This window comes from Podarcis pityusensis, assembly GCF_964106645.2.
Source record: "Podarcis pityusensis genome assembly, chromosome: 7".
Lineage (NCBI taxonomy): Eukaryota > Metazoa > Chordata > Lepidosauria > Squamata > Lacertidae > Podarcis > Podarcis pityusensis.
In genome coordinates, this window is record NC_138031.1 from 35,405,340 (window position 1) to 35,433,246 (window position 27,907).

General features: G+C 39.9%; 2 long non-coding RNA genes across 3 annotated transcripts; one reads left to right on the forward strand and one right to left on the reverse strand.

The window, feature by feature from the left end:
• On the forward strand, window positions 1–27,862 carry LOC308481158. 2 transcript variants are annotated; one of them, XR_013988486.1, is made up of 3 exons: window positions 1–112; window positions 3,022–3,130; window positions 27,791–27,862. It is a non-coding gene; the product is annotated as an uncharacterized lncRNA (long non-coding RNA). The 2 variants fall into 2 exon arrangements; XR_013988487.1 differs by lacking the exon at window positions 27,791–27,862 and adding an exon at window positions 4,058–4,430.
• On the reverse strand, window positions 10,558–12,480 carry LOC308482275. Its single transcript, XR_013989180.1, has 3 exons — window positions 12,438–12,480; window positions 11,279–11,389; window positions 10,558–10,674 (listed from the first exon to the last, which is right to left on the reverse strand). It is a non-coding gene; the product is annotated as an uncharacterized lncRNA (long non-coding RNA).
• Window positions 27,863–27,907: the final 45 nt, after the last annotated feature.

A 27,907-nucleotide genomic window follows, 5' to 3' on the forward strand; every position in this document is an offset into this window, starting at 1 on the left:
AAGGGCTGACAGCAGAGCCAAGAGAACAAGCTTGGGTGCACATGCTTTCTGCTGTGGCTAACAGATAACCTGAGCCACAACAAAAGTGTCTTTCTTTGAACTGTTCTGCGAGGTATGTTGGAGCAAATTGCTTTCTGTTGTTATGCCGAAAAGTTTGCTCTCCCCTCCTCCCCACTCCAACGACATCTTTCCCCCCTCCCCTTTCTTCATGACAGACTAAAGAACTCATTGGGGCTATAATGAAAGGCAGACCGCGCTCCCTGTCATGTCAAGAACGGTGCAGTCGGCAAAGTCGACATGATTTCATGGCTAATGATTCACTCGCTAATATCAATGTGGGCTGCAGTGAGGATAACCAAGTTGAGCTGTCTTAGATCAAATGATTCAATTAGGCCAGCTGTCCCTATTTGTCATGGCTCAACTCGCTTTCAAATTACCTTTCCAAAGTGCATACGTGCCTTAGCATAGAACTTAACAGCTCAACTGTTTTTAAAAAGTGGCTATTTAGGCACGGGTAGAAGAAAGTTGCCCTTTGTATTAGGCAGAGTTCCCCCCACCTGCTAATAAACACCAGCCACTAAACTAACCTTGCTTTAGACTGAGGTAGGAGTAACCCCAAACAATGCATCCTGCCAGTTTGGGAAATCCAAATGGTGTCGTGAGGTGGCACCCTCAGCAATCTTCAGGGAGGACAACTGCCAGCCTGGCTTTCTGAGCCTCCTGCTTGAAAGAAGCAAGCAGCAGAGTCTTGTGGGCACCAGCAAGAGTCTGGCTGGTGCAAGTGACAAGCTAGTGAGATCACTTGCTGGCAGGAGATGGGTTTTCCTTTGCTGGAGGTAAATGGAAGGCAGCTTTGGAGAATCTCTATCTGAGGGAGAACCCTTAAGTTAAGCCCTCTCCCTAGCTAAGGCTGCTGAGAGTGGGGGGACACAGGACTATTTGCTCTACCAGACTCAGGGCCAGCAGGGGTTCCACAGTTTAACATTTACTTTTTTAAAACGTAACCTTTGTAGAACAAAAGTTATTGAACAAAATGTGCAGGCATCATTCAAAACAACTTCTTTTAGCCAATAGCCAATAAGCAAAGTCAAAGCTGTGTTTGACAAGTGTTACATAGAAAAACTGAGTAATACAAGTCCAAGGAAAGGTCCCTAAAACTGCTTTAGAATGACCTAGGAATTCCCTTCTCTATTTTTAGAAGGAATTTCCTGGGTCAGCCTGAAGCAGTTTCATGGCTTATTCCATGGAACTCTCACAAGAACTCACTGGAAAAAGGCCACCTCTGCTTCATGGCCTCCTCCATGGATTTATCTAATCCCATTTTAAAACTGTCTAAGCTGGGGCTTTCCTTCACCTAGCGATGAGAGACAGATGCTCCCAAAATTGGCTTCATTGACTGATATCAATGTCATATCCCTGTCTTTGTGTTCCTAGAGGCACATAAACTGGGCAACCATAGATAAACCAGGATATCTTGAAACCATATTCACCTATAACACAGGGACAATAATGCTGGCCTAGCTAGCATTACTGAGCTTGTATATGTGAAATGCACTTAGAAATTAAAGCAAATGCTAAATAACTGTTAAGTATTATCCTGCCATATTTCACAATATGTGAGCATAGCTTGCTAGTAAAGATGCAGTGGCCCAGGGAATAGATGGCTGGCCTTGGAAGTTGGTGCTTGTTCCTTATAAAGGTGCTAGGGAGATTATGAATAATATCATACATATAGTTTCTGTTTGGCACAGGAATTCTGTGATTGCAATGCCAAGCAAAGCTTAACCATTGTTCTTTGACAGGGTGGCAGGTAGAGGAATTATTTTCTCATTCCACTACAGAACAGTCAGGATTGGTTAACGTTATTTTCAATTAATAAATGTTGATCTGCAGAATGTTTAGAATTGGTTGGTGGTAGACTAACAGAAAATGCTGGCATGGGGTGAGTGGGGGGTAGAAGGTACATCAGGATCTACTAGAAAATCCCTGGGTGATCTGCAGTAGATGAGAAAGGGTTTTTGACTCCCAGTTGTTTGAACAACAGTAAGAATTAAAATGATTTATTCCTCATTTTATTATCCTGATAGAATTCCTGATCTGTAATTCAGATATCGATTTGTACATGCTTATACAAGTGTATAGCTCAGTGGGTGGAGCTCATTGTACCTGGCCTACACCTGGTATATGGGGCAAGTATTAATCTGAGACCTGTGTGTTTTAGCATATTTGACTACTATTAGATTCTTCTTGGGCTGAGACTAGAATCCCCCAATTTTTCAAGAATTGTAGCTATGCTAAAAGGCAGAGAGCTAGCTTCAAATGACTATTGCTGTCCAGACCAACAAGAAGACTAAACTATAAGTTACCCTAGCATATGGTGCCACAGAAAAAGGCAACTTTGAAGCTAGTTAAAAAAAGAAAAAAGGAAGCAAAATGCAATGCATTAGGGTATGAGAAACATCTGCTGTGTGCCCTGATGCTATTATGTCCCACATTTCTTTACTCACTACCAGTGATAGCCAATGATATGGAGAGAATCTTAAGAAACACAGAATTTCATGAAATATGGACCCAGGTAAGTTATACTAAACATTGCAGTAGATGAAGAGAAAGCTAGACAGGCAAGTCCTGTTTTCTGTGACAGTTTCATGTTTAGGGGTAACATCTAGTTTGCTCCTTGGTTCTATCAAAACCCAAGTTAGGCACAGTATCAATAGTGGAACAGAGCTGTTGTCCCTTCCAAGCAGAGGACGGCTAATCAAAGCATCAAGACTGAGCAGAAACTGACTTATAAACAGACAAAAGAAGATGCAGAATTATCTTGTGCATATAAAATGAATTCCATTTGTGCAATGTAAGAATACATACACAATGCCATCAGACCAGAAAGGAACCTTTTTTTTGTAATATCGGATGCTCATTTGTTGATTTGAAGAAAAATAAAATAAAACAAGCATTAGGTCTGCCAGACATATATTGACTTACAATGCTAATGCATTTTGGATTTTTTCCTTGATCCAGTTTCATATGAAGAAGCAACTGAAACGCAATCTCTACGAGATGGAGGCTCTGTGGGTGATTGGGACAGTAACCTGCTGTTGATGAGGTTGCATTCCCCTTGTAGGAGCAGGTAGGTAGTCTGGGAGAACTCTTAAAGTACTCAAATAGCTGCAGTACCTTTGACCAGCTAAGTGCTATGACCAGGGGTTGGCAACCTAAGACCATGGGCCACAAGCGGCCCATGGGGGTCGTTTAAATGGCCCAAGAGCTGCTCCAGAACCGAGCCGCCCGCTTGGCGAGTCCCCACGTGCTGCGCTAAACCGGCACACTTCTGTGCTCGCTTCTGCTGCAGCGGAAATCGCATGTGCTCATGTGCAGGCGCCGGACATCGCGTCTGTGCAGACGCAGATGCCGGAAATCACGGGTGTGCGCGCTCACACACATGCACGGCCCAGCCCATGGAGGGATCTCTGCTGGAGTGAACCGGCTCAGGCGAGGTAAACCTTGCCGACCCCTGGCTATGACCATTCCACAGCAGGGATATCCTTGCTTCAATAATACATGCCCTGGGAACTTTCTTGATTTGAATACTGCAATGTTCTCTGCAGGAGGCTGCCCTTGAGGACAACATGAAGCTGTAGCCAGTGCAGACTGAGGCACATTGACTCGTAAAATGATCTGTTGTTTGCTTTTATCTCACTTTCTTAATTTTGCTTCATCTTCTCATGGTTGGTATTTAAGGGGCAGATACATAAAGCTGATTTAGTTTGGTCCAAAAATCTGCATTGCTCAGTGAGACAACTTCCCCCTCTTTGGACCACAGACCTCTATGTTGCCTTAGAAACTCCCTTCAGTTTCAAAGAAGTTTGCCATTTGGTATGAGGAGCTGTGGTTTAAGAAGAGATCCCTTTGAACACATGGAACAAGTTACACAGTTCTTTGGGTCCAGGCCAAAGTCTGGATTCTGATGCTTTTTTACTCTAGTGCTATAATGTTGTTCTTGCTGTCTTAACCAAATGTAGCCCTCTGCAAACATTTCCTTTCCTCCATCCCCTAGGAAGCATCAACTCCCTCCCTGCATATCGAAACTTGAAAGCCTTGTGGATAGCTTAGCATCTGTACAACAAAGGCTTGCAAAGTGCTAATGGTGTGTGTTATGCTGTATAAATCTTTGCCTGCAAATGCTGTACAAAGCAGAAGTGAAAAGTGTAAAAACAGCAAAAATATGAAAACTGTAAAGATATTTAATGTGCAAAAAGAACCAACGAATGTGTGCCAGCTCAGCCAGTTGCCTGAGGGAAAATCTCTTGATGGGGTGGCGATTCAGCTGTCAAGGTGCCTGAGTGGACTTGTGGTCATCATAATGATTGGCTATGGACTGAATTCTTTGCCCACTACAAGAAAGCAATAAACAGAAAAGGTCAAATTTATTCAAATGAATCAACACACATTTTGGTAGAAATGCAGGCAGGCTCGTTAACCCGATTCACATCTTTTGTGTCAGGTTTCTAACATACCATACATCTGGAAAAATGCAATGACATAATGTGCTGTTTCTCCAAAGAGTTTGTTTGCAGTCTGTGATAAAAATGATGCACTTTTTAATAGAGATGGACTCTTAGAATTTGAAAGAGTCCTGGTCTATGGAGAAAAACAATAACAGGATAAGCTGAGTTAACAGGATAAGCACAATGCATTTTCAAACTGGAAATTGATCATCTCTTGCTTCTCTGCCCTAGATTATTGGTGAGATCATAAAGGATGCTCTACAAATGTTCTATTCCATTTAAAAAGGAATTGTGTTGAAGGTGCTGTCTGTCTGCAGAATCAATTCTTTTCTTTTAGCAAGTGCAGGTGGTGTTCTCTTTTTGAAACCAACTGTGTTGCCATCCCCTTTTATAAACTGTCAGCAGGCCAATGAAATGAATTTAAAAGCATCTCTCTCTCTCTCTCTCTCTCTCTCTCTCCGTTTGTGCTCATAAGGTGGGGACAAATGTGTTTGGTGGGTGGTCATCAGCAAGTTTCAAATAACATTGTTTAGGAACCGAAGAACACTTGCAAACAGAATCCTGGGCTGGTACATTTGTGTCTCAATATGCTTGGCTTTTTTAAAAAAAAGAAGACAGCTTTGTCTTTTAAAGAGGGGTGGGTGGGTAAGCAACCACTCCACATCAAAATCTGAGGATTTTGGAGGCCCCTGCTGTTGGGGGCCTTAGACCATTCATTTAATCACTAAATTAACTCTTGAGATGTCAGAATTCAGGATTAAGATAATGCTGCAGTTTCACGGCAATGAGTGTTGTAGCATTAAGGAGTTACAGGCAAATTATATAAATTCTTGTGTAGGACATCACCAAATGCAATGAACATGTGAAACAGAAAAAAACAGAGTAAAGATTATATCTGTCAGCTGTGCTACCATATGTTGATCTGGCGGAAGTGCAATGCAACGGCGACAATTTCTGCTTTATTGAATTAAGATCTGCTTTGATTCCCATTATCTCAAAACAGCCACCCTTTTTGCTATCCCCATCAATGTTCACCTTTAAGCAAGTGCTCACATGGCCAAATATTAGTTTACCCTGGACGGTAATGCAAGATTTCATCTTATTATTGGTAGGCAGCATTTTTAAACTTCTTTCCCATTAGAATCAATGGGACTTACTTCTGGGAAAACCTGTTTAGGATTGTGACATTTTGTTTTGATAAAGTAACACTAGCCATGATCTGAATAGCTACTGTTAATTTCAGGAGGCTAGTTCAAAGGAAAAGGTTATGGCAGAGAGAGAAGTTGCTTTATTATTCCTACATAATAAGTAGGGAAAAAAGGTATTGGTTTCTGTGTTTGAAGAACATCTAGACAAGGTTAAGAATTAACAAGCCTTCTTGTTCTTCTTTCCTGTGCTAATACCCTTTCTGTGGAATTTGCACCCTCAGTAAACATGGCTAGCAGAAATCCCAAAAATAATTTCACAAAAAACTCCACTTCCTCTATAGCTGGTATTTAATTTGCACCTAAGCCAATTTAACAGGGTATACTAAGGGAGAATACGTTTGAGAGGTCATGGTGGCGGCTACTACCATTTGCTAATATTGAAGGATGTCACAGCAGGACTGAAGGAATGCAGATAGAACTTTAAAGAGACCTGTTTTGGAGACAGTAGAGGTGTATGGAGGCTTGATTTTGCTGTGCAGATATTTGGAGTAGTTAATTCATTTTATTTATTTCATAAAATTTCTATTCTGCTTGGTTGTAAGCACCAAAAAACCCCCTCAAAGTTAATAATGCCTCTTTTAACTTCCTGGCATTTTTACTCTTCATTTGGTCAAATTCTGCCAGGCAGTTGTTGCTGTCTTGTTTGGTATTTATGTTTGGTTGTTTCCGTGTTATTCCCCAAAGAATCAAATGAAGAAATAATTTTTTTAAATCCACAAACTCACAATGTGATTGCCAAGCATGCCATCAACATCTCATGTAGTTAGGCACTGAGAGTATGCAAAGGCAGTGTGAGCCTTCCTCAGCACTGCTCATTTTACTTGCTGCTTTTGCTATGTATCTGTGGATCAATTAAAACAGATCATCTCACTGTGGCAGAGGGCATAATACTAATAGAACTGTATAATCCCAGGATTTCCTGTCACATTCATTTTCTGTTCTAAAATTTACTTATTTTACTGCCACAGCACACTGAAAAGAGGCTTTAATTGGAATCTCCATAATGAGCTTAGATCTTTGACTAATTACTTTTTCCTGAATCTGAGCCATCTAATTTGGGATAAAATTCCTGCTAAATAGTTGGGGACATTATTAATAGCTATTTCTCAGGTAGCTTCATTGGTGCCTTACTGAGCTAATTAAATTCATTACCAAACTGAAATCATCTTTCAAAATTAAGTGTGTGGGGGGCACAATCCAGTAAAAGTTAGTCACAACTTAGTCCCATTGACATTAATGAAGCTAAAGGACACAGTTAAAGCCCATGAATTTCAATGGGATTCAAATTGTGATCCTGTCTCTCTTTACTTGGAAGTAAGTCCCACTGAACTTAGGCTGTTATCCAGTTTGAGCGCTCACAGGCCAGTGTTTTTCAATTGGCAGTGTTTATACTACATTTTATAAGATTTGCTTTAAGAGAGTCTTTAAACCTCTTTTGCTGACCACCAGCATTACACTTTCCATTTTTAAGTTCGGAATAGAGTAGTTGCTTTGGAAGATGATCATCAGGCATCTGTGCAACATTACCAGTCCAATGAAGCTGATGTTGAAGAATCAGTGCTTCAACACTTTGCTTCTTCCAGGACACTGGCATTAGTTCACCTGTCTTCCCAAATGATATGTAAAAATTTTCAGAGACACCAATACAGTAAGGTTGGTAGTACAATAGCTTTGTAAACAAGCATTCTGGTTTCCCTGCAAATGTCCCGGTACTCAAACATGCTGCACTTAAATCGAAAAAGCTGCACTCACAGAGCTCAGGCAATGCTGGATTTTACTATCAATGTCCTTATGGAAAGGAACTAACTGCCCAGGTAGGAGAAGTGATCAACACTTTCCAATGTTACATCATTGAGTTGGATTTGTGGTGCTGCAGAGGGGTTGTTTTGTGCTTGTTGGTGCAGCACTTTGGTTTTTGGGATGTTGAACGATAGACCAAGCTTTTCATAAATTTCTGTGAATATATTTAGGATGGTTTGGAGGTCATCCTCTGAGTGTTCACACAGTAGGTTGTCATCAGCATACTGAAGCTCTATGACGGAAGTTATGGTAACCTTACTCTTTGCTTGGAAAGCTAAAGAACTTTCCATCTGTTCGATCTGTTCAATACCACCTCAAGTTCCTCATAGGAAAAGATGGTATATAAATGTGATAAATAAAACAAATGAATGTAATGTGATGACTAGCATGTGTAAAACAGCTATCACAGATCGCATGAACTTCACATCACCTCAGACAACGAGATTTCTTCATGATACATTTTTAATTGAAGTTTTTTGAGTGAAGTCAGTTGGATTCATACCTGTATGCACATCTCTCAATCTAGTGTGATATCTCCTCCTACTGACACCACTTAGAGTGGCACTGATAGCTTCCCTTATGCATGCCAGTGTTAATTATTCCTCTATTGAGCTACCTGGCAGATTTTTATTTTAAAAAATATTGGATATGTTTTATATGCCTTTCAGTTGTCAGAATTCAAACTGATATTTGAGTTGACAGGTATTAAATTTCACGGGCAGGTAGCATTTGGCTAATATGAACAAGAATAAATTGTGTGCCATCATGGTATAATCAAATATTTTTACTCATGGCTGGTATAGGATGAGCCTCTCATGATAGGGCTAATGTGGGAACTTTCAGAATCAAAATTATTGCATTCTGATGCATTCAATATTAAAACATCCCATATGATTAACAATCTTCATATTATTCTGGAAAAGCATTGTGGTGGTATTTCACACTTTATTCCACAATCAGGTCTTTTATCTTTTCCTATTTTTTGCCGTTTCAGATTTCCACCTACTTCCCATTCTTTATTGTTGATTATACCAATTATCCTTTATTGTCTATTACTGTATGCTGAAGTCTAGTCTTCTTTTTTTGGTGATCACTCATAGCTGAGTAAGATTGTCTTCCATGAACACGATCTTAACAATGAGCCCATAAGTGATGCCTTTGGATGCCTTTGGATGTGGGGTATAGAGTTGGGGAGGGCTGTGCAACACCCTACTAAGTTGGGTATCTGGAACCTCAGGCCTGGGGGCCACATGGAGACCTCCAAGCCTCTCTCTCTGGCCCTTGAAACTCTCCCCAGGCCACTTCCCCTCCCAAGCCACACCCTCCTTGAGTGCTTTTCCCTGCCTGGAACTCTTATGCAGCTTCTTGCTTGCCTAGCTGGAGGACAGAGAGGAGTGTATGAGTATGTGTAGCCAACCACATGAAGGTAAAATTCACAGTTAGTTTGCCCAGTTTGCCCCTGGCCCTGCCCACCACTTTCATGTGGCCCCTGAAAGGTTGCACAGATGGCAATGTGGCAGTTTCCCGCCCCCGAAGCCAGATCTCTTTCTCTCTGAGATGGCACATTCATTCAGAAACAGTCCAAAAAGAACTTTTGCAATTAGAAATTAAGGGAAGGGAAGGACAAAAGCACTAGTCTGAACCCAGCTTCTTGATAGCTAATGCTGTATATTAGACAATACAAACTATTGTTTCTCATTTGCATCAGCAAACAAAGCCCCTGCTGCTAAGTATCATTAAGAGGAAAGCTCCCACTGTGTGAAACAATAATCATATTCATATAGATGGGCAAGATACACTGAAACAAACAAACAAAAAAAGCTTTGTGAAATCTTAATTGAATCGTTCCTGTACTGACAGTGTTCTTTAATGTTTTGTTCATTTGGAATGGGCCTGAATCATTTGAGGATAACAGTAAAAGGGTACCTGCGAACATGTGCAGAAAACCCAACTTTCATCAGATGTGCTGCTATGATTGACACACGTAAGAGAATGTTATGTGCCACAGGGCAGGTCTAAAACTGAAGGTTTGATTTACAAGTTTTATGCATTCTAATCTTATGCTATTGTAACCGAGAGTATGAATATGTGTACCTTCTACTTCTGCAGTTGCCATATTGGCTATCTAGCATGTTTTATTAATGTATGGAGGTGTTTTTATCATGCTGGTCTATGACTGGAATAAAGATTTGAATTGGAGGTCAGATGTGATGTTAGGTTTGATATGAACTACAAGCAGAAGAAGCACAAGGAATCTGGGCTTCGTGGAGCTTTGGCTGTGTGAAAACCTCTCTAACCAATGATCAGTTGATAGAGGGAGCCACTTTGAAGTCTTTGCACAGAGGGGAATGCTAATAAAGATGGAGCAATTCCCCATCTGCAGAGAAAGCACTTTGTATTCAAGGTGCTTCTCCAAGTGCTTTGCATGCCAACTGCTTCCTTTGGAAAGGAAAAAATTGCTCCTTTCCCCTAAGCTTTCCAAGTCCCTAGTGCAATAATTTCCAATGGCTTGCAAAGCCCCTTTTCTTCTGAAGCCCTGACAATCAGCTGATTTGGGTATAACTGGGAAACACGGGAGGGAGGGGTGGTCTTTGGCAGCATTGGTGATTGGTGGGGCTTTCAAATCCCTTTCTCCCAAGCCTTGCTTTTACCTGCCTCTCATGTGATGTCATATATAACAGCAGGTACAGGACAGTTGGGTGTGGTATAGCTAAAATGGCCTCCTGGGCCAAATGAGGATGCCTGGCATGCAATATTAGGCTCACAGACCAGAGATTCCATGAGGTGTAAAATTTGGAAGACATCATGGTATTTAAGTTAATTGAAGCTAACCTATTCCTTTGTCCTCACTGGGATTTAAGCATCATCCCCTTCTTTTGATGGTGATTTCTGCTGGGTTTTGAGATTTCTGATGCCTGTTTCAGATATACAATATTTATTATTGATGTATTTATTAGATTTATATATGTAATAGAATAAAAGATAGTAGCATTCCTTGATATTGCAGTCATTGGCTGATGAACATGCAGAGGCCAACTCACCATTTGTTCTTTGTCCCTTGATGAGCATGATAATGAATATTTGTTTTTCAATGTCTGTGTCCAAAATACTTCTCTTTGCCAGTCTTCCTCGGAATGGCAACATTTCATAGACCAATCCTGCATATCCAACACACAACAAATTCCAACCAAATGAACAAATGTGGTGAGTGACTCACTGACCAATTACATTGGTGTAGTCTCAAGGGATATAATGAGTCTACACTAGTAAATGACCAGTGAATCACCTGAATAATGTTCCTTTTGTTGGCATGATTAAAAATCTATTACCTACTACGGTATTAATCACTGTCATTTCAGAACTGCACATCATTAACTTCAACTTTGGGTTATTACCTACTTTATAATGAAGGCAACATTTTTGTTATATATTTGTGTAATGCTTAGCACAACTGAGGAATTTATCCTTCTATTGAAGTCTGAGAGCATTAGCAGAATAAATACAGATTAACATCTATCTTTTCACTGTGATACTCCAATGCAACAAAATAATTTTTACATTTATATACACAATAAGTAATCTTGTGACTTTCTTAGACTCTCAAGCTTCAGTTTTTTTAAAAAACAGAAAAAGAAATTGTTTACACTAACCCATTTTCCTATGAACATATCCATATGAACATATTATGGAAGATGGGATCACATCCATTGGCTTTATCCCCCATTGTGATCCTTGGTTTGGGACCAAGTTACTAACACCTACCTAATCCATCCTTTTCCAAAATGCTATCCTTCAGATGCCTTTGACTACAATTTTCATCAGTCACAGCCAGCATTGTCAATGATCAAGGATGATGGGGATTCAAAACAACACCTGGAAGACATTGACACAAGAAAAACTGACCTCTGCACAGTCCCCCCCGTATGTGCTTTTATTTACTGTTTTAAATAAATGCATATAAATGTAATTTTGCTTACACCACATAATGAAGGTGAAACATGATTTAATTAATTGATTTAATTAATTATTTCCCGCCACCTTCACATATTGCACAAATCAGAGATTCCATGAAGTGTTTTCTGAGTCCTGCAGACCACACACATAGGATAATAGAATCATAGAATTATAGAGTTGGAAGGGACCCCACAGGTATAGCTAAGTTGGTTAGAGCATGGTGCTGATTATGCCAAGGTTGCAGGTTTGATGCCAGTATTGGGCAGCTGCATATATAGGTTGGACCAGATGATTCTCAGGGTCCCTTCCAACTCTATGGTTCTATGAATTTTAGGAACCCCATGCAATGCAGGAATCTCAACAAAGAATCATAGAATTGTATTATTATTATTATTATTATTATTATTATTATTAATGTTACAGGTATATAATATTCATATAGTTTAAGCTTTATTTCATGTGTATTTATTTTTACTCCACTGACATTCTTACAGGTCCTGATTTTAATTGCAAGTGGATTTATTCCCAATGCAAACGATAGTGGAGATGAAGAACAACCTTGTCTTGTACCTTTATATGAATTAAGGAGATTTGAAGTTATCCCATTGATACATATCTTTGCTTTTGTGCTGAACACATTGCCTGTACCTTTGTTTTAAATCTTTTCCCCAAAATGGTAAGCTTTAACATCTCAACCAAAAATGGCCATTCAATATTGTCAAAAGCTTTTGCTGTGTCCATAACACCACCACCACCACCACCACAGGGTATTGCGTGCTTATAGAAATGCAATCTACAATACGTACAATCTTCTTTATGCTGTCTTTTATTTTCCTCTGCCTAATAAACACTGATTAGTCTGAATTTATATCTTTGCTAATAAAATAATAATAATTCTAGATTAGTAGGTAATAAAATACCAATCAAGAGAACAAAATACAATAAAAATGTGAATATACAGTCGTACCTTGGTTTTCGAACAGCCTTGTTCTTGAATGTTTTGTCTCCCGAACAACTGAAACCCGGAAGTGAGTGTTCCGGTTTTCGAACATTCTCTTGGAAGCTGAATGTCTGACGGGGCTTCCGCAGTTCTTCCTTTTTCCGATCTTAAACTTTATACTTAGTAAATTAATTAATGTGGAGGTATGATATGCCTCTATGACTGCTCACATGTTATTTTAACTGTGCCCTGGTCATTTTGACCCATGCTACATATACTAAAGAGAATGCAAGAAAATAAGTTTTCTGCCTTTCAAGAGAGGAAAAGGTCTAGGCAGGAGGCTTTTAGCCTTGAGAATTTGCTCCTATCTCAAGGGCAGAGGAAAAGAATGAGCTGGTGGCAGTGGTACCTAATGGAAGAAGATGTGAGCTACTTCAGTTCCCAAGCTTGGAGTGAATGAGCTCTTGGGCTGTTTATCATGCTCTACTTTAGCCTTTCCCAACACAACATTTTGGAGAGCTGAGGAGTAGACTTCAACCCCCATCAGACCAACCTGCAATGGTCAGGGATTGTGGAAGTTGTCATTCAAAATACCTGGAGAGAACTTCATTGGGGAAAGTTGTACTCTGACTGCCAGCAGCTCTCAAAGGTCTTGGCAGTTGAAGCTTACTTCAACACTAGTGATGGGACATTGTCCTCCACTGGACCTGAAGACAGCAGACTAGCTTAAGCATCTATATGCCAGGCATACACAGTTTTGACCTGCAAGCCCTCACCACTACTTCCACCCTCCAACATCTGCTGTCTGAAGCAGCTGCCTCCTTTTGTCTAGGGGCTGGCCCTAACACCCACCTTTGTATTTTCTTGCTACATTTACTCAGCTTGCCTGAGGTGCATGAAACAAACCTGTTGGAAGTAAACAATTAATTAATTCATGTCATGGTTGTTCTTATACATCTTCCAAAATGACTCACTTTATTTGGCCTTGTATTCAGTTGTTTATTCACATGTTTTGTGATGGTTTCATTTATTGACAATTCCTTGATGGAATAATGTTCCGTTAAGCCTGCAAATACTCACATTTGTTTGCAAAATCAAGTCCATTTCTCAGAATAACATTGTTCTGACTTTTCTGTCTTGTTATGACACAAATAATTAAGTCTAAATTTGCATGATCTCAGTCCACTCTATTGCCTTGTTTCACTGCCAGCAATAATCTCACCCTGATTACAGTCTTTTGGTTGCAAAGAAGTGTGCTGTGAGCTTGATTAAGATCTCAAGTTCATGTTTACACATTCTTTTCTCTTGCTTTAATAGCAGAAACAATGTGTGATAAGAACTGGTCTATTGTCAAATGTAGAAATAAGTTAAGAATGATGAAGACACTGTGGGTTGAAATTCTTTTATGGCAACTTCACTGGCACAAAGTATTACTGGGTGTTAACTAAACATGTGCTTGGTGAAGTGTGAGAACTAGAATGGAGGCAGCCTTTGGTGCTATGCTACTGCAGCCCACATTGAAGATTGCAGGGTTATTGATTAATACAAACTTTGTATTCAACTTTCCACATTGCAGCCTGGAATGTTCAGTGGAATGAATTCTGTTATGCTCTGCCAAGGCTTTCAGTCCACAGAAAGCCCCTTCCAAGCTAGTCAAGTTAGGCCAGGCAATGTCAAGCCAAGCCAAGCCCAGGCTAAGGCTAAGGCTAAGGCTAAGGCTAAGGCTAAGGCTAAGGCTAAGGCTAAGGCTAAGGCAGGCTTCCTCAAACTTGGCCCTCCATATGTTTTTGGCCTACAACTCCAGTGATCCCTATCTAGCAGGACTAGTGGTCAGGGATGATGGGAACTGTAGTCTCAAAACATTTGGAGGGCCGAGTTTGAGGAAGCCTGGGCTAAGGCAAAGGCAAAGCCAGATCAGGTAAAGTCAAGGAAGATTCATGCACAATTAAGGAAGGCAGTTCTCTCTAAGTAGAGCAGGACCCTGGATAGCTCCCAGTTGGACCTGCAGGATCTTTCTCTCAGCAGGGAGCTGGAGTTTATATTCTAGGACAGTATAATATAGACATATTAGTCACCATCCTAATCAACATTTCTAGACAGAAATGTCCGCTGTATCCTTTACAGACCTATATCAGCATGCTGGTTTTATGTACTTTTTGTGACTCTTATTTAGCACTATCCTTAAAAACTTGATATCTAGTTCATTTCTTAGTTTGATCAGCTTTAGTGAGTTGTGATCCACAATTGTTTGAAAAAGGTTCAAATTAGCACTGAGTTGTGAATCTTAGTAGGTGCTCTTAGATAAACAGTGAAAGACGACAACCTGTTATTTGGAAGTTCTTGGGGAAATGTTAGAATAAGGTAAAAAATACATTAACCTTGTGACGGAGTGGTGCTTGGATTATGGCTATATAACCCTAATGGAAGCATAACCATATTATCATCCATAGACGCTTAAAGTCTGCCTTAAACTTGTGCTAATGGTAGATCTACATGGTTACTATGCTATGGTTACTGTGGTAAACCATTTTCTATAGAAAGGGCCACTGGGCATCCCTATAGTCATTATAGTCATGTATTACAGCCCTCAAAGCCCTCACAACAGAAAAGAAATGGCTTCTATTGAAAAATATTGTGTGATAATGAACACTCCCTATGCGGTATTTGATCTGTGGTGGCTGTTTCACATGTGCAATGCATCACTTGATGGGTGAAGTCAATCAAAGATAGATGAAGGTGCATGTAGGAACTTTTCAGAGTTTTCAGTTTCATTTATAAAAGTTAACTACTATAAAATTGCACATTCTTGGCTCAAACATACCATATGCACCCAACCTTGTTACATAGATATATGTTAGTTCTTAAACTAATTCTTGTCTATGGTAAGAAGATCCAACCGCAATGTTTGTGTATTCCTATCTCATTTTTTTTTCTGGAGTTGTGTTTAATAGGATTCATTGTAATTAAGATTTTTTGAATTGCCCCAGAGTCATAGCAATGTTAGTGCCACTGCTATTTGACAGGAGACATTTCAGTCTGTGCTTGTTTTATGTGCCCTAGTCATGCTAATATACAACCTAACCACAAACAAAAATAGTGATGAAAAGAAGATGGTGATATTATTATTATTTTACTATCATTATTATTTTCATTATTTAACACTGGACCAGTGTTGGAGAGATTTCATGCTCTCTTGAGAGGGGGGGGGGAATAGTCTTTTAAAGAGATCATGCATTTAGTTTCTAGTTACTGTTTTAAAAGGCATTTATTTTTATGACACAAGCTGAAGAAGGTTGTGGGGGAAGGGAGAAGGAGAGGGAATCCTTCCTTAGGTAACCTCGGAACAGAAGAACTTTGTGCATTAAGCAGCCTAGGCCATGCCAAAATGCAATTTGGAGGGTGTCCAGCACTTCATTGGAAAGTAATGGTTTTCACTGAACTGAGTTATGACCAGCTGTTTACAGACAGTCTGTGACATACTGATAGAGCAGAACACCGTATGTTGCTTTCCAAATCAAATGATACAAGAAGTGTGACAGAGTGGAGAAACATCTGTCATTAGCAATTTTCAGCACGCTTCACTAATTCTGGACAAAATACGAGTAATGAACTTACTGCAGGAAACTTCAAATACTACCACTGCTGAAACAAGGATATAAACAGCGAGTTCTCTTAATGGCATCTAATTTAATTCATTTGCAGTAAGAAACAAACAAAGTGGGTTATTTGCTTTTGATCATGGGTTAGCAAGTGGTTGTGCTGATCACAAACATTCGTTTTTCATCCAAGATTAGAAAAAAAAAAGAACCAAGGACCTCAAGTTCAAACAGAATCATGTCTTTTGGATGCCCTCAATGGTACCTTTTGTCTGTTATTTAGAAAAAGATGAAAGTATATGAGACAAGGGCAAAAATGGGTCACAACACTCTTCACGCTTTTTAGGGGATCATATGTTTAAATCATGGGCTCAAGAAGTTATGATGAAGAGAGAGGGAAGGCAGGGGTCTGAGAAGTTTGGGAGATGAAATGCTCTTCCATTCCCTTCTACACAGCTCATAGTGAATTAGATGGAGCAGAATGGGCTGGGTAATCTGCATGGCTGGCTTTTCACTGGCTTTGCTGAAGTGGAGGATGCATGGACACGTCTTTGTGTGTGGGGAGAGGAAGTACCAGCATTAGAAAATGCCCTGAAAATGTACCCTAAGACTTGCTGCACCAGGAAATACATGCACAATGACCAGAATCTTAGCACTCACTGAGTGAAAAATCACTACATTATATTGGTGCTACAGTATTTTAATATTCAAATTTTAATTTTGGTCATTCTAATTCCAAAAGGATCCTGCTAGAAAACCCTCTTTGCATTGGTACAGTGTTTTGTCATTTTATGGGTCTTAACGTGCTATAATTGAAAACTCAATTATAAACACACACACACACACACACACTTAATGGGCATCTTAATTGTAATCCTGCACAGTGTTACCCCCCGCCTCAATGATATTTCTGTGTGGTATCTGCAATCTAAACGGAACAGTGTCCTTTTCTGATGACATACTTCCAGTATAGGGCTGAAATCAATTGAGGTAAAATGCTTTTCTCATTTAGAGTCTGGATTCTTTTCCATTACAGTGATAATGTGGCAAATTTCAGAAACTGTTAGGATTAAGTAGCCACAGCAGAAGGAGGAAAAAGGTGGGACCTTCCCCGAATGATGGGTAGTTATGCTGCTTATCTGAACTTTCAACTAATGTTCACAAAGAGCTATAATAGAAAATGCGGAGGCTAGATTTAGTTCAATCCATTGGTGTTTCACCTGGGGGACCTACTTTGGATGGCATCCCAGACCAGAGAGACTGGAAACCATTCAGAATTGATGACTGTAAAATGAGTGTAGGGGGGTCTTTGAGTAGCTGCATAATTACAAAATTATTCATTTTTTTTTAAAGAAAAGCTAATCCAGAAATCATTGGCTTTTGAGGAGGGGGGTGGGTGGGTTAAGTTTAACAGAGGCTCTGCAAATTCAAATCAGCCTGCCAACGCACAAGAGTAAGACCACGGGGAAATATAGGTGCTGGGGAAAACCCACCGGTACGTTTGATCTGGATAATAAAGTAAGCAGACCCGAGCAATTCACTAACACTAGCGCTATTCTTTACATAAACAGTAAATGTTTAGATTTTCCTGTTCACTGACTAACAGCACACATATCATAAACACTAAGCTGTTAGAGTACGTTTCGTGTGTTGATTCACTTTAACAGTTGTTAGTGTGAAGACAGGAAAAGAAAAGTGGGTGTAATGAGACCATGTGCAGTATGCTGTGAAAACAGAGGCCCTTATTTGGCATAATGGGTTGCACCATAAGGGCCATAAAATTGTGCATGTGTTAGTATCATTTTAATTATTACGGGTGCCACATGTTAAGCAGAATAGCGGAACTACTAAAACAGCTTCAAAATCCTTACTGCTGATTGCTGCATTTAATTACAAATAGGAACATTTGGAGATAGGTCACCATAAAAACCCTTCTGTTGTCAAATGAGCTCAAATCTGATTTTTGTAATTACGTTCTTATACCATGGATCCTGTTGAATAACTGTAGGGAATAAAATTTTAATAAGTGCTGATTAAACGGAGGTACATCTTTGCTTCCCAAGAATATTTATTAATGTTATTTGCCGTTTAAATCAAAGTACAGGCATTATTGTTGTTTTTGTATTGGTCAAGACATTCAGATTTCATGAGAATAAACTGAATAACTTGATGCACCACGAAATATTGGTCTCTCCCCCACCCAATACGTGAAGATAAAAGTACTGTGTTTTCAATTATTCATTCTGTTTGCTTGCAAACCTTTGTAATATTCCCACTACTGTTACAGCCATTATACCACTACATGTCACCCACAGTATAATATGATAATTATTCTTCCTAAGGCAGAGCTTTAACCTAAGAAGTGACACATTCTGTTGATCTCTCTCCTTTTCTATTATAGCAACATGTTGCTTGGATTGCACAAGTAATGGAAAAATAATGTTCTCCGTTAATAGTAAAATAAACAAGATAAATATATCAAACTTTCACAAAAAGGTGTTAAAATTCATTGCGTGTAGGTAAATTGGATATAAATTGCGCTTCTTCATCTGGATGCTCTTTTGGGTTTGCCAGTATTGAAAGTAAAGCTTTCAAAGTGAACCTTAAGACATGATTGAGATTGAAGGTTTGTTGTTATTCCACAATGTGATTGCATTTATTGTGAATACACAAATTAAAAATGCAGTAATCAACAGAGACAAAGGTGTCTCTGTCTCTGTAACACTCCTCCAATGGGGTGTCTATGAGGTAGTTTGCTGTAAAATATTCCATAGTCACAATAAACTTGTGCCACTGAATTTCTGTGAGCACACTGGTGGAGATATGGATACAGACATTTTGATCTGCAAGGGCTTCTCCATTTCTTTTCATGGAGTGGGAAGCTCTGCACATACATCCCTTGGTTGTTTCTTTTATCCATTGAACTGAATAATGTCTACTGAAGAAGTTTCCAATAAGCTGCATTCCTGGCCTGGGGCATTTGATTGGGCAACTGGGTTAAAAGTCTGTATTGCCATTGTGTGTTATAGTAGGCTAACAAGCCAATCCTAAACACGATATTTGGGGAGTAAATCTCATTGGTGCTGTGCATTGCAAGGGACCCCATCAAAACAGGAATGTATCCAGCATTGCACTACTCATCTCCTTGCTTTCATTCTGAAAAGTGAGCAGATGCAGAGTTCTTAGAGCTGAAGAAGAACTTTGGATTTCACCCTTAGAGCTCCACTCTCGTTGTTCTGCACTATCTCTGTGTTGAATGATACGATACCAATTTTTTATTTTGCTAAAAACAGCTGATTGCTTACTTGTTGTTACTAACAAACATGGCTATGTATAAAAGTGCTTGTATTTCATGCCTCTGAGAGTCTCTTGGGATATTTACATAGCTTGCATTTTTCTCTGGAGTTTTATTTATTCCTTGGGGCAATGGTGTACAGCTTGTAAAGCCAAACTTCTGAAATTGATTTCAATATGATTTTTAGGATATTTCCACCACACGCCAGGTGCCAATCCATGTTTTGAATACACTGAGCCATGATGTCAGTACCTATTGTTCCCTTTGCTTTCTATTATAAAGCTCTGTAGTACAAAACTTTAAGCCACAAACTGTTCAACAACAAAATAGCATCTTTTTTTTGTTTTTTTATTACAAAGAAAGCAGAATGGAACCCTTTTCCAGTTCCTTAGTGCCAGTACTAAAAACTGTAAATTATAATGCTGACCACCCACAAGTACAGACCTATATGTTAACCCCAATCTTCATAATTTCTATTTGTGCCCTTACCCACAGTTAATTTTTCCACATAGAAATGTACCTTTTAAAATTGCAGATGCATCATAGTATTATTTCCTGTATGAGAAATAGTCATTCAACACAGCCAAATATTATCCTGGTTTTGTTAGCCTTTTGATTACATGTATGGGTAACTTTCTTTCTTACTTCTGTTTTCGGAGCTTACTGTACCAAAAGCCTATAGACAACTTTTCTGTTTTTGTGTATTAACAAGTCTAGCCATAACCAACACAAAGTGTACAAGCTCTTTTGGTTTTGTGTGTTATCTCCCTCCCCCCCAAATATGAAATGCAATATCTGTTTTGGAGTTTTCACAATCATTTGCTCTATAATTTTACTCATTTCAAGTGGGAGTGATCATGTGACAGAGTTGAAAGGCTTACATATTTTGCTTTAATCTATGCAAAGATCAAAAGATTCACATGTAGCTCACTGGTGTGAGTGTGTGATTTTCTAGGATCCCAGAGATGCTTGCATCACTCTACAAGCTGCAAACAAATGAATACTTACAGAAGGTACATTTCACCAGTTGCTGAGAATATGATCACATTGCTGACTTGTCACTATCTTTGAAATTCAGCCCCTCACAAATATCTTTCAAGAAGGTGCTGAAGAGTGAATCCTCTTTTTACAATGCAAACCTACGACAGGCCACATGTACCTGGAGGCCTTTCTGTACTTATCATTTATGGTGGTCTAGTTGCTGGTTTTTCCCATTTTGGGGCCATGCTACCACACAGCACCATCATTATTCAGCTAGTATTCTGAAATAATGTGTTTAAAAACACATTGCTGCCGGGGGGGGGGGGGGAATCTGACTTTTGTGAAAGGTCTGTAATGGATCCCCGATATTTTCATTTGTGTGGCATGTGTACAACCATTGTTCCAGTTTCTGTGTGGACAGGATTGAGGTTGGTGGGCGTGGTTTGGGAAACATCTGTTTCACACCTTTTCCCTCTGACTGGTGTAAGATGTTAGTTTGCAACCTCAGTTCAGAGGTGGTATATGACAGATACAGACAATGGTACTGAGTTGAAGTACTAGCCATGACAGCAGTCATTAGCTGCAAACAAAACTTATTCACCACAAACGGGTTTGCCAAACTCAGGGAGACATGTAGTTCATTTTCTAATCTTTTCTAGTCCCTCAATATTAGAATTCTAGAATATTAGACATTTAATGATGATGATGATGATGATGATGATGATGATGATGCAATGAAAGGACTATTCCTGTGTGCATACTCATCACTCTGACATGTACTGGAGCATGATGTCATGAGTTCTATGGTGATGTCACGGAGGAGATGATCAAATCCTGGAAGAAAATAAGGATGTGACTATGGCTGCTGAATTTCTTTTCAGTTTAGGGCCAACCTACTATTAGTGTGGAGAAGAATACCCCACACTCAATCTCTAATAACAGCAACATGTGACCAAAGGCAAGGACAATCAACCACAAATTCATCTTTTAAAATGTCAGATTAAACAGCAACTATGCCACTATAAATAGTAAGTGCATAAAAGCCCTGTAAGATGCTTAGCAAGTTATAAGTGTTCAAGAAATTATAAATGATGGCACCCATCATCTCACTGCCATCTTGTCCCTTAACATATTCACATGCTATCAGCATCTTCGTGTTTATTGTTTAAGCCACTTGGCCATAAGAATTTCAAATATATGCAAAAATAATAAATGATGCACCATAACAGAATTGTATCTCAGATGGAAGATAAAAATCCACTTGAGGGTACAGATCATATTAAAGAGCCCCCTTTCACTTGGTGCCACGTTTCCCCTACAAATTCCATCTGAACTTCTGCAGCCATGTCATGAAATCAAAACCCCAATTACCCTCCGATTTGGGGCCAATCAAGAGCCAGTTTCATGACGCGAAATGCCATTTCCCATCTAAGCTGCCTTGTAAAGAGATTGACTGCATATATTATCCACGAGTGTCATCAACTCTCAATGAATAAACCTCATTAGTGACTTCCAGAATGCAAAGAGAAATTCCATCAGTATTTGTTGCCTGCTACATTGTGCTCCCGCTGAAGAGTCTTGATGTTTGTGTAGACAGCTGATTGCTCAAATTCATTGTAGCTGTGTTTGCTGAAATACATCAGCACCAATGCAATAACATTGCAGGCAATTTTACTGTAAACTGTAAATCTGTCATTTAGCTGCATGAGTCAAGCCATCCACAAATGAAAGAAATAGTAAATGTCTGTGATATTGCTGTACAGATTCCAATGGCAAAATTCTGCCAGCTTTGTTGTCATTTGACAATGCAGGGCACTGAAGGCAACCTCATCTTCTGCTTTGTTTAATGTACCTAAGAGCACGTTGCATTCAGAATGTAACAATCATTTGAAAGACCTGACTCACCATTTTGGAAGAGAAATGGTTTGTTACAATTGAGTCTGTCCCAGCATCTTTTGCTCCTTTGTCCAGGAGTGCTGTGTGTACAAATAGTTCTGCACAGCAGGCAGAAGAATATTTATGTCTCCTGGTGCTCTTTTTTTGATCTGCTCTATTTCTAAAATGTTCAGCAGAGGCACCTAGGCAAAATAACCAGTGGCCTACAGCGAACTCAACCCACCAAGTGTGGGGATGTGCGATGAGAATTTTGTTGTTTCCCACCTGCAGTAACAGTAATGGCAATAGATTTAGGAACCACAAAACATAAAGCTGTAGGAGCAGTGATTTTATGTGTGTATGTGTTTAGTTTCTTTTTGCTTTTAACTTGCTTCTAAGTCAAGGTGCACAATATCCTAGGCTTTTTTATATAACCGAGACAGAAAACTCCACAGGCTCCTCTTCCTTTCCCTGGTGGTAAAAATACAGCAATAACTATACTTTATAAAATAACAGTTTGTTGCCCTTTCACCACTGGCCTCCAGCAAATTAGCTGCCTGATGTGCCTATCTCATTCTGCCCAATGGTAGAGCTGGTACTGCATGGGGAACATCAATGGAAATGGAGCTTGGGCAGCTTTGCTCTGTACCATGTTGAAATCAGCCACTGAAGTGAGGGTGGCAAGTTTAGCCCCTTCTTAACTGGATTCCACTTCTAATGTGATACAAAGCTGGGCACTGGCAGATACTTCCCCCCTCCCTTATGGGCTTCTGAAATATAAAAATTGTTGTGCAGCTGATGGCAGAAATATTGGAGTAGGTAATGTGTAAGATGGCATCAGTGCTAAAGCAGCTGAAGATGGCATTACCCAGGAGGATAATTCATATATTGAAAAGGGAACAGATGTCAATAGAGACAGCTTGTCTGGTTGTTTGGATGGCTGTTCTGTAGCATGTATTGAAGGGAAGGGATTTTCAGACAGTCTGTTTGTGAAGTTCCATGCAGCCTGCCCTAATTGTTTGTTAAAGAGAGGTGACATTTTGTTGTAAAATATGTTTAAATATGGTAAGGATATAATAACCCCCAGCAGCCTTTACAGGATGCAGATGTACAGTCACTGTTCCACTTCCCATTTATACTACCAGTTAAGACTTTCTATCTCTCTGTGTGTGAATATTGGTTTTTCTTTGAAGGCAGCTGTTTCAATGCATGTTTTATTTCATCCTTTGGAAGGACATGAGCATACAAAAGAACTGCATGTGAAGCGGAAAACAGTCTTTACTTGCATATGTTTACGTAGCATTTACCTCTTAATCTTGATCCAGATTGGTGACATTGTGTGATTTTTAGTACTTTAGTTTAGAGGTAGGGATCAGTGACTGGAAGGGAGCCAGTGTTGTGTAGTGGTTAGATTATTGGACTAGTATCCCTTGCTTCAGATCCTGACTCATCCATGAAAGTCGCTACATGAATTTAGCCTACCTCCCATGGTTGTTGTGAGGATAAAACAGTGATGGTTGTTTGATGCTTTTAGATCCATGGAGGAAAGGTAGATAAATCAGTAATGGAGAACCACAGAGCCAAATCTTGCAAAGATGGTTTGCTACACATGTGTGTTTTCTAATATGAATATTCAGACTAAGGCTATAATCCTATATATACTTCTTGGGCATAAGCCCTGTTGAATTCAGTGGGATTTATTTCTGATTAAACATTCATTAAATTTGACATCAGGTGTGTGATTAGATTATATTGCAGCAGTGTGACAATTTGTATGCATCAATCTATGATTTCTGTACAGTTTTATAAACGTATGGATTTATATTAGGATACATTTACACACTATGGCCCCTCCACCCCGTCTTTTCATATTTCCTTATGGGGATATTGCATGATTCCTGTTCTTTCTAAGTGTGAAAAGAAAGGGGGAGATGAGTTCACAGATGTTGATGGCCTGGAGATTAAAAGTCTGAGGACATTTCAAAATTGTAAAGGTATTATTCTCACATGCACTTATTTCTTGGTGAGTGTGAAAAACAGCAACTCTTCAAGCTGAGGTAGTGTGAAATAGCTTCCTGCAAATGATGCTCAGACATATGCAGAAAGTACAGGGACAGGTTTTGTCCCTTTTTTATGAGCACTGAAGATTTATTGAATGATAACACAAAAATCTGAAAGAGAAGATTCCAAACATTAATGATTTTCACAATTTTGTGATTTTGTTTTTATCTTAGGGACAAACTAAGACTGCAATCCTGTTCATTTTTACATTATTTCTGTTTATTTATTTCTGAATAAACTTGCATAGATTTATACTGCACATGTATTTATAGGTATATGCTAGTGTTTTGGTCGCAACGACCTGCTCTGTATGAAACATTCTGAACTGTGTTTGAATATGAAATGCCAGTTAGCTTTCTTTCAGTTATGGACTCTGTATTATGTCTTTGGGGAAACGTTGCCTATACATTTTTCTGAAAGAAATCCATTGGCTGTTGTATTTGATCATTCAGAATATATCTAAGAGGAGTTGTGCAATATGAAGGGACTCACATATCCATTTCCTGGGCTTCGGCTTCATATACTTCTCTGTTCTAGCAGGGAGGGGCGTTTTCCCTCCCCACTGCGGTGCTGAAGTGGGGGTGCATATTATCCATGCCCTGCTCATCAGATAATCAGGCTGGTGAGTGGAGATGGGGTGATTTGTATCCATGTTGCAGGGGATTATGAAGCAGGGATGGCCCATTATTAATTATTACTTATTAAATTTCTTTAAAGGATAGATTGTATTTTTTAAAAAATTGGCACCACATGTAGTAGAAAATGCTGACTATTTCCCCACTCCTCACTTTGTTGTGCACCAAGGCACTCAAGCCCCAAAGTTCCCAGGAGAACAATAAATCACACTGACATGGAGTATTTTGGTTTATGGGTTTAAATAGGCCACAACTTTATTGGTTACAGATGTGAGTGGTTTGGCTTTGGCACTGGGGTGAAGCCAGGCTATATCTTGACTCCTGCCCACCTGCAGGGAGTCCATGGAAGGGTAAACCACTGATAGGGGGTGCCCTATAACTTAGTGGCACCAGGTAGTGTCACTATCCTGAGGGGGTCCCTGTAGAGGCTGTGACATGGCCCTAGCCCACGCCCGGGCTTTGGACAGTATTCACACTGCTTATCTCTTTAACAGGATACCCTTACTGAGGAGGGGCAGACGAAGGCAACAACCTCCCCTCCAACCAAATGAAGTCTTATCCAATGCCTAACCTCACAAAAGTTGTGAAGATTGCTACTAGGTAGGCAAAAACCAAATGGCCAGTGCCAATTTGCCAAGTGGGAAAAAATCCAACCGGGCCCCAACAACATGGCAACCAACATTTGCCATAGAAAGGTCATATCAGAGCAAAGCATGAAAAGAGGGTGGGTAGGTAGGGTGATCTGACGAAGAGGCAAGAAAGAGGGAGCTGGCCAGCCATGCTGAGATTAAATGGCTTGCGGCCACCCCCACCCTGCCAGCTGATTGGCTGGGGCTGTCCCTCAACACAGGTGACGCGGCCAGCCATGATGCAGGGGTGAAGTGGCATACCTCCACCCCTACGCTGGAAAACTATTGAGGCACAGTTGCCACCCACCGATATAGAGGTGAGTGGATTTGTAAGACTGATTATTTCCTTTCTATATGAAGGGAAGGGAAATCCCTGCCCTAGTGCTATAGCATTCTATTAGGGAGGAGAAATAACCTCCTTTCTTGGGAAACACCCTAGCTAAATCCAGCTGTGAGACCAACAAAGAGAGAGCCCTGCTTCCCTCTCTAAGTTGGAAAATGCCGTTGATTGGTTGGCTTTCTGACACTGGAAGGTGTGTCACCATCTTGGATAGGGAGAGTATTTGCAAAAATCCCCCAATCCGGTTGAGACAGGAGATTTTGATACTGTAATATTTCAAACAAAAGTGAGCTAAACTCTGTACAGAACCTTGCCAGAGCAGCAAGCGGCAAACTGGAAAGAGTCTCTTTAGTCCGTGCTGCAGCGCAGTTGCGTATGCTCTGAAATGTGTTATATGAGAGCAAGGACGTTGCCACAGTTGCCAGCAGGCGTTGAATTTGGGCTCCTTACAGCAACACATTCATCAAGAAACCATGGAGGCGATGTGTTATCAGCCTTTCCCAACTTGATGCCATCTCAGTGTTTTGAACTACAACTCTCATCATCCTGACCATTTGCCATCCTGGCTGGGACTGATGGGAGCTGTAGTCCAAATCATTTGGATGGTAGAAGGTTGAGGAAGGCTGATGTAGACAGATGAACCAAAACAGATGAGAAGGAAACTTATGAACTGGCATCAAAATGCCCTCGAACATCTGCTTACTAGGCAAAGTGCTCTGTCATGGAGTCCTTAGAGATTCTCTGGTCCCAGGTGATGTGTGCTGGCCAAGAACCTTTCAGAATGGGAAGAAACTGGCAAATTATTAATTTATTAGGAAGACTGAATACTTACGGTGCTCTGTGAAAGAGGGGGGTCCTTTATGGAATGTAAAGGCTGAAATAAGTGATCTTGGTGCAACTTATTCTCATGTAAGCGGACAGATGATTGCAGACAGCATAAATCATTCACCACAATAAAACTTTAGCAGTTATCCCCGTGTCATAGAGTGAGCTTCATGGTTGAATAAAGTTTTGAACCCAGGTCTCCCAGGCCCTGGTGCATCAGTTTTACCACTGAACCTGTACATTGCAGGAGTTTTATATATATCACAATGCAATAGAAATTATCCCACAATACTTTTATTTCTTGGAAATCTGTCCATAAAAGAAGCCTCCCTTAAATAGTTTCAATGATGTTCAAGGTAACTAGCTGCATTGTGTCTACCTGCTGTCTACCTGCTGACTAGTGGTGGGTGACAGGGGACAAGAGGACACCTTGAAGCTACTGTTTACAAGCAGCGACTGCAAGGTGCAGCTGTGAACTTACAAGTGGTCTCTGTACAGGGATAGCAAAGGAAGGGATTGCAGGAGCTGCAGAAATTTTGCACTGCTCAGAGCATAGTGGATTGGCCCTACAATTAGGCACTTTTGCTGGGATTGTGTGAGGGATTGTGTGAGGGCTGCATGGGTGGCAGTCTCCTTGCTGATCTTCTGTTGGAGGAAGAAAAATCTAGTTGTGCTACACACAGCTTACTGTGTACCTAGCTTGCTGCACACAGATACAGTGGAGAATGCTAAATAAGATCCTGCTGCCAGTCTGGCCAGCTTCAGTAGGTGGAATGGGTGTGGATAAGGTGCAATTTTATCTTTTGCCTCAGGCAGAAAAAAGTTTTGGACTGATTCTGACACTAATGATGGTATTGGCTACCAGGGATGAACAAATATGCCACTTTCAACTTTCTGTTTTTTCCTATTTTTTTCAATCTAAATTCAGTTTTCTGCATTTATGCAGCAATCTGAAATTTAAAAACAAAACAAACGGATCATCAGCATTTAAGTGTGAATTTCTCTGAATAAACATATTTTGTATGCAGTTTTGATGACTCTATATATTTTTTACAAACAATAATGCATTTTTGTATGTTTTTTTCACTAATATATGCACTTTCATGCACATTTTGCCTTACTATATATGCATATTTCTTTTAGTGTATTGTTTGGCTGGAGAACTGCTTTGCAAAATGTGGAGAATTTCAAAGGATAGCTACCTTCAGTTCATACATCGGTTCAAGAAGTGCGAATCATGCAGTTTCTCCTTTAAAAGCA